Below are 13,474 nucleotides of genomic sequence, written 5' to 3'. Positions count from 1 at the left end.
AGAACCCATGCTCCAGGCCCTTTCCACACAGACTTGATTTAATTCCATTCACCCTTCACAACAACCATCTGAAGAAAGAATCACTAAGCCATTGTATAATTGAAACACAAGAGGCAAGTGACTTGGGTGCCCTTGGGCAGGTAATTTAAACACTCTGTGCCCCCAAGTTCCAATAGATAAATGTGAATAATAATATCTTTCTTACCTACTACATGGGGATTTGTCAGCAGGTAAAGTACTGTGCATTTGTGAGGTATTTCATGTACATTGTGTACTGTACATTGTGAGGTATTTGTGAGGTATTTCAGCAATTCACCTGTGAATTGCTCATGTAATGACACAGTGTGCTTCCAGTGTCAGTGTGCTGGGAAGGAGACAGAATAGGAAGAAGACTAAAAAGATGCCAAGTCTAGTGCAGGGTATCCTGGGGAAAACATCTCCTGTTTGTCCAACAGTGATTGGCCATACACTGAAGACACTCCACCTGCCTGTGAACTGGGGTGACCCTGTTGAAATCTTGTGGAAACCTTGAGATGCTCCTTAGAGGGTGTTTATCCCTCCAGCTGGCACAAATGCCGTTTGTTGTTCAGTTTTTCCTTCCACTCTGCCTCTATCTGGTACAAAATGGAATTGAAGAGGACATGAACCAGCAAGGAACAATCTGAAATCAGAATGGTGACAATGGGAGAAAGTAATCTTGGTTCAACCCAATGTTCACCTGAAGTCTCTTTATTAAAGACTACTAACAGGAGCAAAATTGCATAATAATCTTCCTCTGATAATTTCAAGTTCCAGAATTTCTCTATGGAACTTTCAAATTTCACACCTGTTGACTCATGGAATTTTCCCTAGAATCTGCAAATTCCCCAAGTCTTTGGAGGTTTGATGATCACTCACCAGTCAGCGGTACTATAAGAGGTTCTGGGGAGTTTGACTCCGTGGTCAGCAAAGGCTCTTCCGAATCTTCAGTCTGATTCTGAGATTTCCCAGGGAGAACTGGAGCCTTTCTTAACATCTCTTGATTGGAAAGACCATCTGCTTCATCCTCTATTGCAACAGAAATAGCCATTGGGAAGCTCCATGGTGAGGCACAATGAGTTTATTCTAGCATGTGTGACTCGGTTCATTTTATTCCGTGGTTTCTAGTTGTGGGGACTTGGCCAGGTCACACAGCTCCCCTAGGCCTTAGTTTCATCACTCAGAAAATGAGGATAACAATTCTACTTGCCTCACAGGATTGTTGTGAAGATTAAATAAGACATGTAAACATTTGCTTATAGTAATTTCACACCACTTTACTGTGGAATCAAGGACAGAATCAAGGACAATTACAGAGGTCTTGGTTAGTTAAGAAAACATCCAATCAAGGATTTGATTCACAGGAAACCCTCACCATCTTTCTCTTTTTATTTTTTTTCTTTTGAGACAGGGTCTCACTTCATTGCCCAGGTTGGAATGCAGTGGCGCGATCTCAGCTCACTGTACCCTCTGCTTCTCAGGTTCAAGAGATTCTCCCGCCTCAGCCTCCAAGTAGCTGGGATTACAGCCATGCACCACCATATCTGGTTAATTTTTATATATTTTGTAGAGATGGGATTTTGTCATGGTGTCCAGGCTGGTCTTGAACTACCTGCCTCAGCCGCCCAAAGTACTAGGATTACAGGCATGAGTCACCACACCTGGTCCTCGCTTACTTTCCTACTTCCTATGAGCCAGGTTACCAAATTGATGAAATTAACCATAATGTCATTGTGATGGGCAAGCAGATATATTAAAGCAAAGATACAGCAGGTTAACATTATTAAATTATGCTCATCCTAGGACAAACCTGGCCACAGGAGGCCTTTGCCAATATTATGGAAAGTGTTGTGACCATCTCCTTTAAAGCTCAGTTAAAGGTTTCTGGCTGGACTCCAGGCTGCTTCAAGCTCTTTACTTGTCTTTATCATTCTTTAAGGAGGGACCCAGACACAGTGCACAGAGGCCTGAATCCTCTAGACCATTCTCTCTCCACCATGAGTCCTGCCCTGGGGACCTTTGCAGCTCCCTTTGGCCTTATGAGCCAGAAAATCAGGCTAGGGCCTAAAGAGAACAGAAATTTCAGAATCAGGCCTGTTCTGAGACTGTATGGGGGAGCTGAAGGACACAGTGGGCTTTCTACATTGGAGACTTCCCATCATACTCTCTCTGACCAGGGAGAAAGGACAGATGTTGTGTGATTTTGCAGTCTATGGCTGCTCATATGGCTGCAGTCTATGGCTTCTCATTCTCACTGCTCTCTACACCTCATTATTTACTTTACTCCCTGAAAAAAATTCTCCCTAACAGGCTCAGTACCCAACTTCTGGGTATTGTTGCCCACATTTGCCTTGGTTCTACCTTTTCAGATTGCAGGATCCCAAGGTGTTGCTTGAAGTAGCTCAGATTCTCCACTAGATCTAAGATCTCACCTAGTCCTGAGGATTTCCTTAAAGGGAAGGGGAACGAGAGACAGAGAGAGAGAGAGAAAGAGAGAGAGAGAGAGAGAGTTGCTGCCTTTGCTCTATAGCATCTGCTTGGTGAAGAGGCTCAGGATCTGGATCCTCGCCCCTCAGCTCTCAGGAACCCCATTCCCGCCTGACAGGGGTGGCCAGTTCATCCTATTATTCATTAAGAAATTTGAAAACAATCATTCAGGAATTTTAGGTCGAGAGCTGGAAAACCCCAAGCCTCTGTCACCTGAGCCAAGGGAGATACTGTGAGCACCTGCAGGATACACCCACGTTCTACCACCTGCCTCAAGAAGCCTGTGGTTCTTCTCAGCTTCTCAAGGATGAAGTGCAGATCATTTTCTGCTTGAGCAGAAGAGCAGGCCAAAGAGCTCATTGACTCAAGGAGCATCACAGCAACTGAGCTGCACCTGGAAGAGAAGAATCCAGGGTATGATCCACAGCCAAGGCCTGAAGTAGTGGGGCCCGTACTTGACCTCTCCAGGGTGAGTCGTGACCCAAGTGCTGAGCTGTAGCCCATGAGTGGGCCCTCTTGCCATTTCCAGTTTCCTCCCAAAGAGAGGCCAGTGTTGGTGTCTTCATTTCTCATAATCTCCTTAGGAGCACAGGTTTTGTTTTGTGCCTTTTTTGGATCAGGTTCCCTGCACTGCAGTTGCTATAACTAAAACTATTAGCAACAACACAGCGCCAAAGAGGCAAGTTAGTTGCTAATGGAGTTTGCTGATAGTGCTATCTTCTAGAGACCACTCTAGTAACTGGAGAGCCTTGGTGTAGAGCTGATGATAAAACCTGTTCCTGCTTTTGTCAGTCATAAGGAGCATTTCCTTTCTAGACAGAGGAACTGAAACCCACATGCCAGCCCAAATTTACCAAAAGCAGTCACTGGAATACTCATCACACCATCATGTCTCCTCTTATCCTTTTCATTACCTTCAAATACAGCCCCATTTCCTCAGGACTAGAACTCCCTTCTGTGGGCAGCAGGACTAAGGCCCTTGAGTTACTTGTAGTGACTCCTCATTAGATGGAGGAATGTGCCAGTATTTTCAGCAAAACATGAATCTGATGAAACATTGACTGAACTGTCTCCTAGTTTCAAAACAAATCATCACCACTCAGGGTCTCTATTTAGGGCAATCAGAGTCAGAAATGGGAACACATCTTGTCCTCCTACCTTGATTAACAGTAACTCTAATAGAGGGATGATGGTCAAATCCTCTCTCCTCTAATGTGCAGTCGTGAAGGATTTAGGCTCCACTGCTCCTGCATTTGGGTGGGGCCTGAATCACTTTCAGTCTAGCACAGGCAGGTCACTTCAGGCCTTCCTACCTCCATCAGCATCCTTCAATCCTCCCCCGACATCTCTCATTTATGCTTCCTATTGATTCAGAGGTCCCATCCCGAGGTGCTAAAACAAACAAACATTCATTAACCTTTCTACAAAGTCATGAATAATCCATGGAATTCATGAATTCATCCCTACTGAAACCATCTTCAGAAATTCAGATGTAGTAACCTTCTTTCTGAATGATTTTTTTTTTTTTTTTTGGAGAAGGAGTCTCCCTCTGTTACTCAGGCGGAAGTGCAGTGGCGCGATCTCTGCTCACTGCAAGCTCCACCTCCTGGGCTCACGCCATTCTCCTGCCTCAGCCTCCCAAGTAGCTGGGACTACAGATGCCTGCCACCACGCCCGGCTCATTTTTTGTATTTTTAGTAGAGATGGGGTTTCACCGTGTTAGCCAGGATGGTCTCGATCTCCTGACCTCGTGATCCACCCGCCTCGGCCTCGCAGAGTGCTGGGATTACAGGCGTGAGGGATCGCGCCCGGCCCTTTCTGAATGTTTTAAAGGTCCCAGGTGACCTTGATATTCCATAGACAACGCCTTGCACAGCTCAGTGCTTCTGGGGATGGGAGCCAGCTAACCTTCCCTGGAATCCCAACTCTACATCCTGTTAGAACATGTGATCCAATTTTGAGAAGCTCTTTGTATGTAGCACTCACTCAAAGTTCACAGGTTTAAGAAAACACAGATTAGCATTCAGAGGAAAGAGAAGTGGCAGAGGTGAAGATGCCTGGTCAGTGCAGCCACAATGTCCTGGGGGAAAAGTCCTGGATGAACAGAGGGGACAAATACAAGTGGGTGGTGCGAAGTGGAGCAATGCAGATGGAAGGGACACTGTCCAGACAACCTCCCAGCTAAGGAGAAAGGGCAGAATTCAAAAGAGAAAAGAAGACATAGAAGCTGAGGGGTGACAGAAAGTCAGAAATAAGACAGTGAAAATCAGTCACCTCTAGATGTGACTGTGGTTTACTGATAGGAGAAACAATGTAACTCGTATTTATTAAATACTTTGATATTATAATCAGTATAACAGTACAAGATGCCTTTCTGCTGCTGGCTCTACCAGATTGCCCTAAATAGAGGCCCTGGGCAATGTTAGCTTGTTCTGAAACTGGGAGCTAGTTCAGACAAAGTTTTATCAGATTCATGTTTTGCTGAAAATACTAGCACATATCTCAGTCAATGAAGGGTAACTCAAGGGCGGTCCTGCTCCCCACATAAGGGAGTTCTGGTCCTGAGGAAATGGGACCACATTTGAAGGTAACAAAAGAGACAAGATGGGACACGATGGTGTGATGAGTATCCCAGTGACTGCTTTGGGTAAACTTGGGTTGGGCATGTGGGTTTCTATCCCTCTATCTAGAGAAGGAAACATTCCTTGTGACGGACAAAAGCAGGGTCAGCTACTGATCGTCAGCCCTGCTCCAAGGCTGTCTTTCAGTTACTGACATTTGAAGGCCAGTGTTCACTCATGTCTACTCCAAATCCAGTTTCCAGGAAAACACAATAAATGGTCAGTCCACTAGAAGTGAAGAAAGTGGTTTTTGATGGGTTTATTGTGTTTCTGAGAATATTTAAGAGAAGAGGAAGAACAGAAGCTTCTCAGATGGGCTGCTGGCCAGCAAGATTGCATTTTAACCAGAGATTTTGCCCACCCTGACCTATTTTAGTCTATCACACAATCATGGGGTTGAGCAACCCAGGACAAACAGGAGAAAGAGAAATGGTGATTGGTGCTGATTTGAAATCTCAAGGGCCCAGGAGTTCCTTAACCTTGCATCAAACCACAGAAGAGAGCACTGCAGAGGCAGCATATTGACATGGCTTTAGGTCATATTCATGGCCCTGTGTCCCTAATCTGTCCATCTCTGCTCTGTCGTAAGACCTCAGGTGACTGGTGACCAGTCCTCCTCAGGCCTCAAGGACTTGTCACATGGTCTGTTACTTTCCTGTGTTTTCTGGCAATTCTATTTAACATCTTCAGAGATTTTTCTTAAGATAAGACCCTAGGCCCGGCGCCGTAGCTCACGCCTGTAATCCCAGCACTCTGGAAGGCCGAAGCAGGTGGATCACGAGGTCAGGAGATTGAGACCATGGTGAAACCCCGTCTCTACTAAAAATACAAAAAAACTTAGCTGGGTGTGGTGGTGGGCGCCTGTAGTCCCAGCTACTCTGGAGTCTGAGGCAGGAGAATGGCATGAACCTGGGAGGCGGAGCTTGCAGTGAGCCAATGTGGCGCCACCGCACTCCAGCCTGGGCGACAGAGCAAGACTCCGTCTCAACAACAACAACAACAACAACAACAACAAAATATAGATAGAAGACCCTAACAAGGATGTTTCAATGATTTAGGTGCACTCTTAGGTTCCAAAACATTTTTAAGAGAAATAATAGTAGCATTATCCTGGAGACAACATGCTAAGTACCACTTAACTTATCCCTTTAATTTTCACAATAGCCACAGAGGTAGGCATTTTTAATTCCTCTTTTATGAGTGTGGAAATGGAGGGTCCCAAAATTTAAGTGTCTTCCCCAATGTTACATGGGTGTTAAGGAAGAGACTGTGATTTGAGCCTGGAACTATTCCTAAATCAGCAGTCTTAGTTACTCTTTATTTGTTTACTTATTATCTGTGTCTTCCTGTCAGCCATTGTATTCACTACTTACCTAATAAACAGTAGGTCCAAAATAAATATTTGTAGAATGAATGAATACTATCACTCTTTAAGACCTAAAGACTAGAGATGTGCTGGGCGCGGTGACTCATGCCTGTAATCCCAGCACTTTGGGAGGCCACGTGGGGTAGATCGGGAGGTCAGGAGTTAAAGACCAGCCTGGCCAACATAGTGAAACCCTGTCTCTACTAAAAATACAAAAAAATTAGCCGGGCCGGGCGCTCACGGCTGTAATCCCAATACTTTGGGAGGCTGAGACGGGTGGATCACCTGAGGTCAGGAGTTTGAGACCAGCCTGGCCAACATGGTGAAACCCCATCTCTACTAAAAATACAGAATTAGCCGGGCGTGGTGGTGTGTGCCTATAATCCCAGCTACTCAGGAGACTGAGGCAGGAGAATCACTCGAACCTGGCAGTCAGAGGTGGCAGTGAACCCAGATTGCGCCATTGCACTCTAGCCTGGGCAGAAGGAGTGAAACTCCACTCCAAAAAAAAAAAAAAAAAGGATTCGCTGGGCATGGTGGCAGGTGCCTGTAATCCCAGCTACTCAGGAATCACTTGAACCTGGAGGCAGAGGTTGCAGTGAGCTGAGATTGCACCACTGCACTCCAGCCTGGGCGACAGTGGCAGTTCAGTGTTTCGTTTCATAGTTCACTGAAACATTGGGGTCAGTGTCTTGTGCCCATAAGGGGTCTAGACAATGCTGCAGCTCCCTGGTACAAGAATGTGAATTTCTTTTTGCCTTGCAGAAATATTTCATGTTGAAACTTTTATAGGATTTCACTCTTCTTTTGTTGTTATTAATATCTTGCATTCTAGATCAACTGACTGAAGTTATTACAGTGCTGAAAAATTTGAATTTATATAAATCGTGAGAAAAATCTTTTTCAGAAATGGGGAAAGTAAAATTTAGCCTCAAATAATGATTTCTTCTTATAATTTTTTTTTAACTCTGGGAATAGTGAAATCCTTTCTCCTGTAGCTTGGGGTAGTGATGGGCCAGGCCCCACTGCCCCTTCATTTGGGTGGGACTTTCTCACCACTTTTAGGCAAGCATGTGCAGGTTGACTGCAGGCCTTTTGACCTCCTTCAGCATCCTCCAATCCTCCTCTGACCTTTTGCGTTTATGCTTCCTACTGATTCAGAGGTAGAGTCCTGAGGGGCTAAAAGAAATGTTCATTAACCTTCCTACAAAGTCATGAATAATCCACAGATTACATTGAATTCATCCCTACTAAAACCACTTCCAGAAATTCAGACACAGAAACTCCCTTTCTGAATGTTTAAAAGTTCTCAAGTGACCTTGACTTTTCATAGACAATGCCTTGGAGCAGTGCTGACAATACAGCAGAGTGCTTCTCAGGGTGGGACCCAGTTGGCCTTCCCTAGAATCCTTGCTCTAGGTCCTGTTCAGAATATGGGATCTCATTTTGAGAAGCGCTTAGTATTTGGCATATATAAGAAGTTCACAGTTCCAAGAAAATGCAGACCAGTATTCAGGGGAAAGAGAAGTGACAGAAATGGAAACTCTTGGTCAGCGCTGCTGGAAGCATCTGGGGAAAAATGGGCTGGATGGCCAAATGGGGCAAATGCACATGTGTGATGGGGAGAAAGCAATACAGATGGAAAGAACACTGCTCAGATAACCTCCCAACTCCGGAGAAGGCGCTGAATACAAGAAAAGAGGCGATAAGAGACTGGATGCTGAGGCAGGCCCCAAGTCAGAAATTATTTAAAGTCATTGACAATCAGATACCTGTTGACATGACTTCAGTTGATAAAATAATACTTTCCAAAATTTAGAGATAAATTGATAATTGAGGGGAAAAAATGTTCACTTGTGGCTTAATTTTGTTTTGGCCCTCTGAAAAAAATGTATTCATGATTTCAGTTAATTTATATTTTCCAGGTTTATAACAACTTAATCTGATAGATCTAGCCTGCAGGATATTGAGAAAAAAAATTCTACAAAAATCTTAAAATTCAACTGTTTCTGCACTAAAATAAAAAATCACCTTTTCTTTACCACTGACCCCCAAAGTTGGCTGGACTCCTTAGTGGCCAAAAGGCCACCAAACCTAGTATTTCAATGAGCCATGAAACAGGACAGTAAAAGGTGTCCTTCCACCATTATGTCTCCATTACTTAGATCTTGAGGGGAGACAGTATTCATTCGTTCAACAAATATTTATTACAATGTACTTTTATTCAGGTGAGTGGTGAGCACAATGGGTGACAGGCTAAGACCGACAATAATAAAATAAAGTGTAATTAATGCCACTAATTTTTAAATTAAATAGTTCAGGGTTCATATCTTGGGTCTACTACTTAACAGCCATGTAACTTCAGGCAAGACAGCTAAACTTATATAGCATCTGTTTCCTTGCTTTTAAAAGAGGAATTAGAAATGCTTACCTCTAGCCAGGCACTGTGGCTCATGCCTGTAATCCCAGCACTCCAGGACGCCAAGGTGGGCGGATCACCTGAGGACAGGAGTTCGAGACCAGCCTGGCCAACATGGTAAAACCCCATCTCTACTAAAAATACAAAAATTAGCTGGGGGTGGTGGCGGGCACCTGTAATCCCAGCTACTCGGGAGGCTGAAGCAGGAAAATTACTTGAAGCCGGGAGACGGAGGCTGCAGTGAGCTGAGATTGTGCCATTGCACTCCAGCCTGGGTGACAAGAACAAAACTCCATCTCAAAAAAAAAGAAATGCCTACCTCTGTGGGTATTGTGAGAATTAAAGGGGGTATGTTAAGTGATGCTTAGAGTGTCCTGTTAGCATATCCTCAGCATAGAGCTGGTATTATTCTACTTAAAGATGTTTTCACATATAAGAGTGCTCTTATATCATTGCAACACCCTTGTTGGGGGTTTTACCTTAAGATGTATCACTGAAGATGTTAGGTACAATTATCAGAAAACACAGGAAAGTAAACAGGGCATGTGACTAACGTTTGAGACATGAGGAGGGCGTCACCTGAGGTTTTAGGACAGAGCAGAGATGGACAGATTAGAGACAATAGGCCAGAAACATGACCTGGAGCCACGCCAGCACACACACTGTTTCTGGTGAGCTCTCTTCTGTGGTTTGATGTAGGGTTAAGGAGCTCCTGCGCACTTGGGGTTTCTCAGTCAAACCAGCTGCCATCGTTGATTTCTTTCCTGTTCTTTCTAGTTGTTCAGCCCCAAATATGTGGAATGAACTAAAAGAGGGCAAATGATTTTTAACATCAACTGATTTTTTAAAATCCTGATTTAAGACAAGGATTCCAACAACAGGAATGCAAAGAGGAAAAAGAATCAAAATTCAGAGTTAGACTTACTATATATAATTTCTGAGTCCACAATTGTCCTGAAAGCCAAAATTCAAGAGACAGAATAAGGTTTTCTTTCTTTGGAGAGAGAAACAGCTGTAGGCTTTATGGAGCAGAGTGAAACTACAAAGCTTCCACAATGTGGAAGGGGTCCCAAACAATGGGTGGCCAGAGTTAGATTATATGATTGCTTTTTAAACTCTTTAATGTGGGAAACGTGTGTGGCAGGAAGATGTTACCAGAGTGAGAAACAAAGGCAATTAACTGTTCATAATATGTCTTAGATCTTGAGGAAAATCGGACTTGCAACTTAGGTTTTATGTATTTTATGACCTTGCAGTAGCACGGCAAAGGAGACAGGATCTCACAGGACTTTACAAAGTATGTTTACAAGGAATTGGAATTGGGAGCATAGATAAGGTCTGCGGATCACAGAAAAACGGGCAGTTAACATTCCTTTTACTTTAGTCTCAAGGGAGAGGGAAGGGAGAGAGGGAGAGAAAGACACAGGGAAACTTACAGCAAAATTTTCACTGTTTATAGCTTGGGGAAGAAAACACATGCACAGATCCTGGTGTCAGGAATATTTTAAGCATATATCTCCATTATTATCCATCCAGGATGGAAGTAAGTCCTGAGGCAGGGAGTGAGTTTCACAGCTTTCTGAGCCCCTACTCGACCCAGGAAGCTCAGCTGACCCCTCCTCTCAGTCCCCCGTCTAAACAGAACACCCCAACTGCTATTGGGAACAGGGCGGTGGTCGTTCTGGCTACTTCCTGCTGATTAGGGGCGAACAAGGGGCCCTGCAGTTGTGGTGTCCTCCACAGGGGAACTTTCTAGGCTAGTTGAGGGACCAGTGGGTCGATCCAGGGGTACTCAGTAGAAGCCGTGTGTTGAACTCACTTGAGGTTTTTATTTGTAAGACCATTTGTAGCTTGATGGCCTTGATCCTGGAGGAAACAAATTTGACAAGGAGGTTAAAAATGCAAGGCCTAATGGCGAGTAATAGTAGGATGACTGTTACAGGTCCTAGAAAGGGGAGAAGCCAAGGTATCCATTTGTTAAACATATTCTGGGGTCCTGAGTGTTTAAGCTCCTTTTTGCTATTTTCTATTCATTCTCTTATGTATTTATTTATTTACCTTTTTAGTAATGATGCCTGACCGGTTAACAAAATAGCAACATGAACTGGGAGTTAGAGTGCAGGGGAATGTAGAAGAAGGCATTTTTGAGGTCCAGAGCAGTGGACCATTTTGCTTCTTCTGATATCTGAGAGCAGTGTATAAGGGTTGGGTACAGCTGAATATAAAGGAATTACTGCCTCATTGATGATTCTGAGGTCTTGCCCTGGTCTTCAATGACTATTTAGTTTTTGTATTTTTAGGACTGGAGTGTTGCAAGGACTACTGCATTTTTTTTTTTACTAAGCCTTGAGTTTTTAAATGTCTAACAATATCCTGTAATCCTTTGTGAGCTTCAGGCCTTAAGGGATATTGCCTTTGATAGGAAAAGTGGTGGGGTCTCTTAGCCTGATTTGAACCGGATGGGCATTCTTTGCCCTTTTGAATTGTCCTTCCAAGGCCCAGACTTCAGAGTTGATTCCTTCTTCAAGTAGGCGACAACAAACGGGTAATTTTTTCCCCATATTCATGTAGGTGCTAACGCCAGCTCTGGCGGATATGTCCCTCCCTAAAAAGGGTGTGGGACTTTCGGGCATAACAAGAAAGGCATGTGAAAAGAGCAAAGTCTCTTAATTGCAGCTGAGGAGGTGAGAGAAATACCTGGTTACAGGCTGTCTTAAGATTCCTTGGATAGTAAGAGACCTTGAGGATAGTCGTCCAGGGCAGGAGACTAAAACTGAGAAGGCCATGCCAGTGTTCAGGAGGAAGTCCACTTCCTGGCCCTCAATGGTCAAACTTACCCGGGGCTTTGTGAGGGTGATGGCATGAGCTGGCGCTTGCCCTGGGCACGCTCAGTCCTGTTGCCGAATCATTTGGTTGGGTGCTTCTGGCCCAGAGAGCCTTCGTCCTCTGGGGCAGTGCACCTTCTGGTGATTGTCTTGGCATATTGGACATGGGCAAGGGGGCAGTTTGTTTCTGGTTGGATAATCTTTCTTAAAGTGTCCTTGCAAACTGCACTGATAACAAGGCCTCCTAGGCAATTGGCCTGCTCCTCTTTGGTTCCCTCTGAGCCACCAAGGTCTCCCTGTCTGAGGGCCATGACTACGGCTGCTGCCTTTCGCTTATCTCGCTTTTCCCTTTTGGCCTGTTCCTCTTGGTCCCCTGTTACCGAGGTTGCCAGGTTTAATAATGCCTCCAAATTTTGTCCTGGGCCTCAGGCAGACTTTTGAAGTTTTCCCCTAATGTCAGCTACTGACTGGGTGATAAATTTACCCTTTAAAATAAGTTGGCCTTCTGTGGAATCTGGAGTTAGGCAGGTGTACTTTCTTAGGGCCTCCCTTAGCCTTTCTAGAAAAGCGAGGGGTTTTCCTCTTTTCCCTGTGTAATTGTGGATAGCACTGAGTAGTTCATAGGCTTTTTTCCTAGTCTTCCTCAACCTTTCCAAAATGCAGGTTAGCAAATGCCTGCAGCTCCAATCTCCATGATCTGAGTCAGTATCCCAATGAGGGTCTACAGTGGGGACTGCCTGTTGCCCTGTGGGGAACTTTTCCTCCAGGGCCATTCGATCATTTACCTGGCTAAGGTACCACAGATCCCCAAATTGCCGGGCTGCTGCTAAAGTTGCTTCCTTTTCAGTGGGACTTAAGGTCTGATCAAGAAGTAACATGATATCTCTCCACGTTAGATGAAAGGACTGCCCTAATCCTCGCAGGACATCTATATTGTTATCAGGATCATCCGAGAATTTCCCTAAATCTGCCTTTATTTGTTTTAAATATGTGAGTGAAAAGGGGGCACGCACGTGAATGGGCCCAAATTCTCCTCCTACTGCTTGTAAGGGACATAGTTTTGGTGCCTCGCTCGTAGAGTCTGCATTCTCTCTCCAGTGTGTCTTTAACACTTCGGTGGGGCCGGATGGAGGAGAGTCAGTGGGGGAGGAGAGTGGGGCTGAGGGAGGAGGCCCTGAGTATGGGGGCAGTTGTGGGCCTCTATCATTTGGGCAAAACTTGCAGACTTGGCACAGGGCAGTATTGTCACAAAGGACAAAGAAAGCCTGTACATAAGGGACTTCACTCCATTTACCTTCCTGTTCACAGAAAAGATCTAGTTGTAGAAGTGTGTTATAATTAATACTTCCCTCAGGGGGCCAAGTTTCTCCATTTTGTAAGGAATACTGTGGCCAGGCAGTGGTACAGAAGAAAATCAGCCACTTCTTTTTTAAGGTTTCAGGGTTGAACTTGTCCCAGTTATTCAGGATAAGGGAGGGTCCAGTTCTGAAGGTGTGGTGCCCATCACGTGATGATCTAGATGCCTTTCCCAGAGTCTCCTGGCTGACTCACCAAAATGTAACATTTAAGGTTCTTGCCTAGCCACGCCAAAGAATTGGTGTGGCGGCTGACCGCGGCCAGTGATAGAGACACGGACCAATAGAGAGAAACAGCTGTAGGTTTCATTGAGCAGAGTGAAAGTACAAAGCTTCCACAGCATGGAAGTGGTCCCGAACGGGTAGCCCCAGAATAACGTTTT

At 44.7% G+C, this 13,474-nt stretch overlaps 1 long non-coding RNA gene across 1 annotated transcript; it reads right to left on the bottom strand.

The window, feature by feature from the left end:
- Window positions 1–1,279: 1,279 nt before the first annotated feature.
- Window positions 1,280–2,902, bottom strand: LOC117082382. The gene is made up of 2 exons (XR_004436586.1): window positions 2,719–2,902; window positions 1,280–2,082 (listed from the first exon to the last, which is right to left on the bottom strand). It is a non-coding gene; the product is annotated as an uncharacterized LOC117082382 (long non-coding RNA).
- Window positions 2,903–13,474: the final 10,572 nt, after the last annotated feature.

The sequence above is a fragment of the Trachypithecus francoisi genome, unplaced genomic scaffold (assembly GCF_009764315.1).
Source record: "Trachypithecus francoisi isolate TF-2019V2 unplaced genomic scaffold, Tfra_2.0 Lachesis_group9, whole genome shotgun sequence".
In the NCBI taxonomy this organism is placed as follows: Eukaryota; Metazoa; Chordata; class Mammalia; order Primates; family Cercopithecidae; genus Trachypithecus; species Trachypithecus francoisi.
This window is presented reverse-complemented; position numbering and strand designations above follow the sequence as displayed.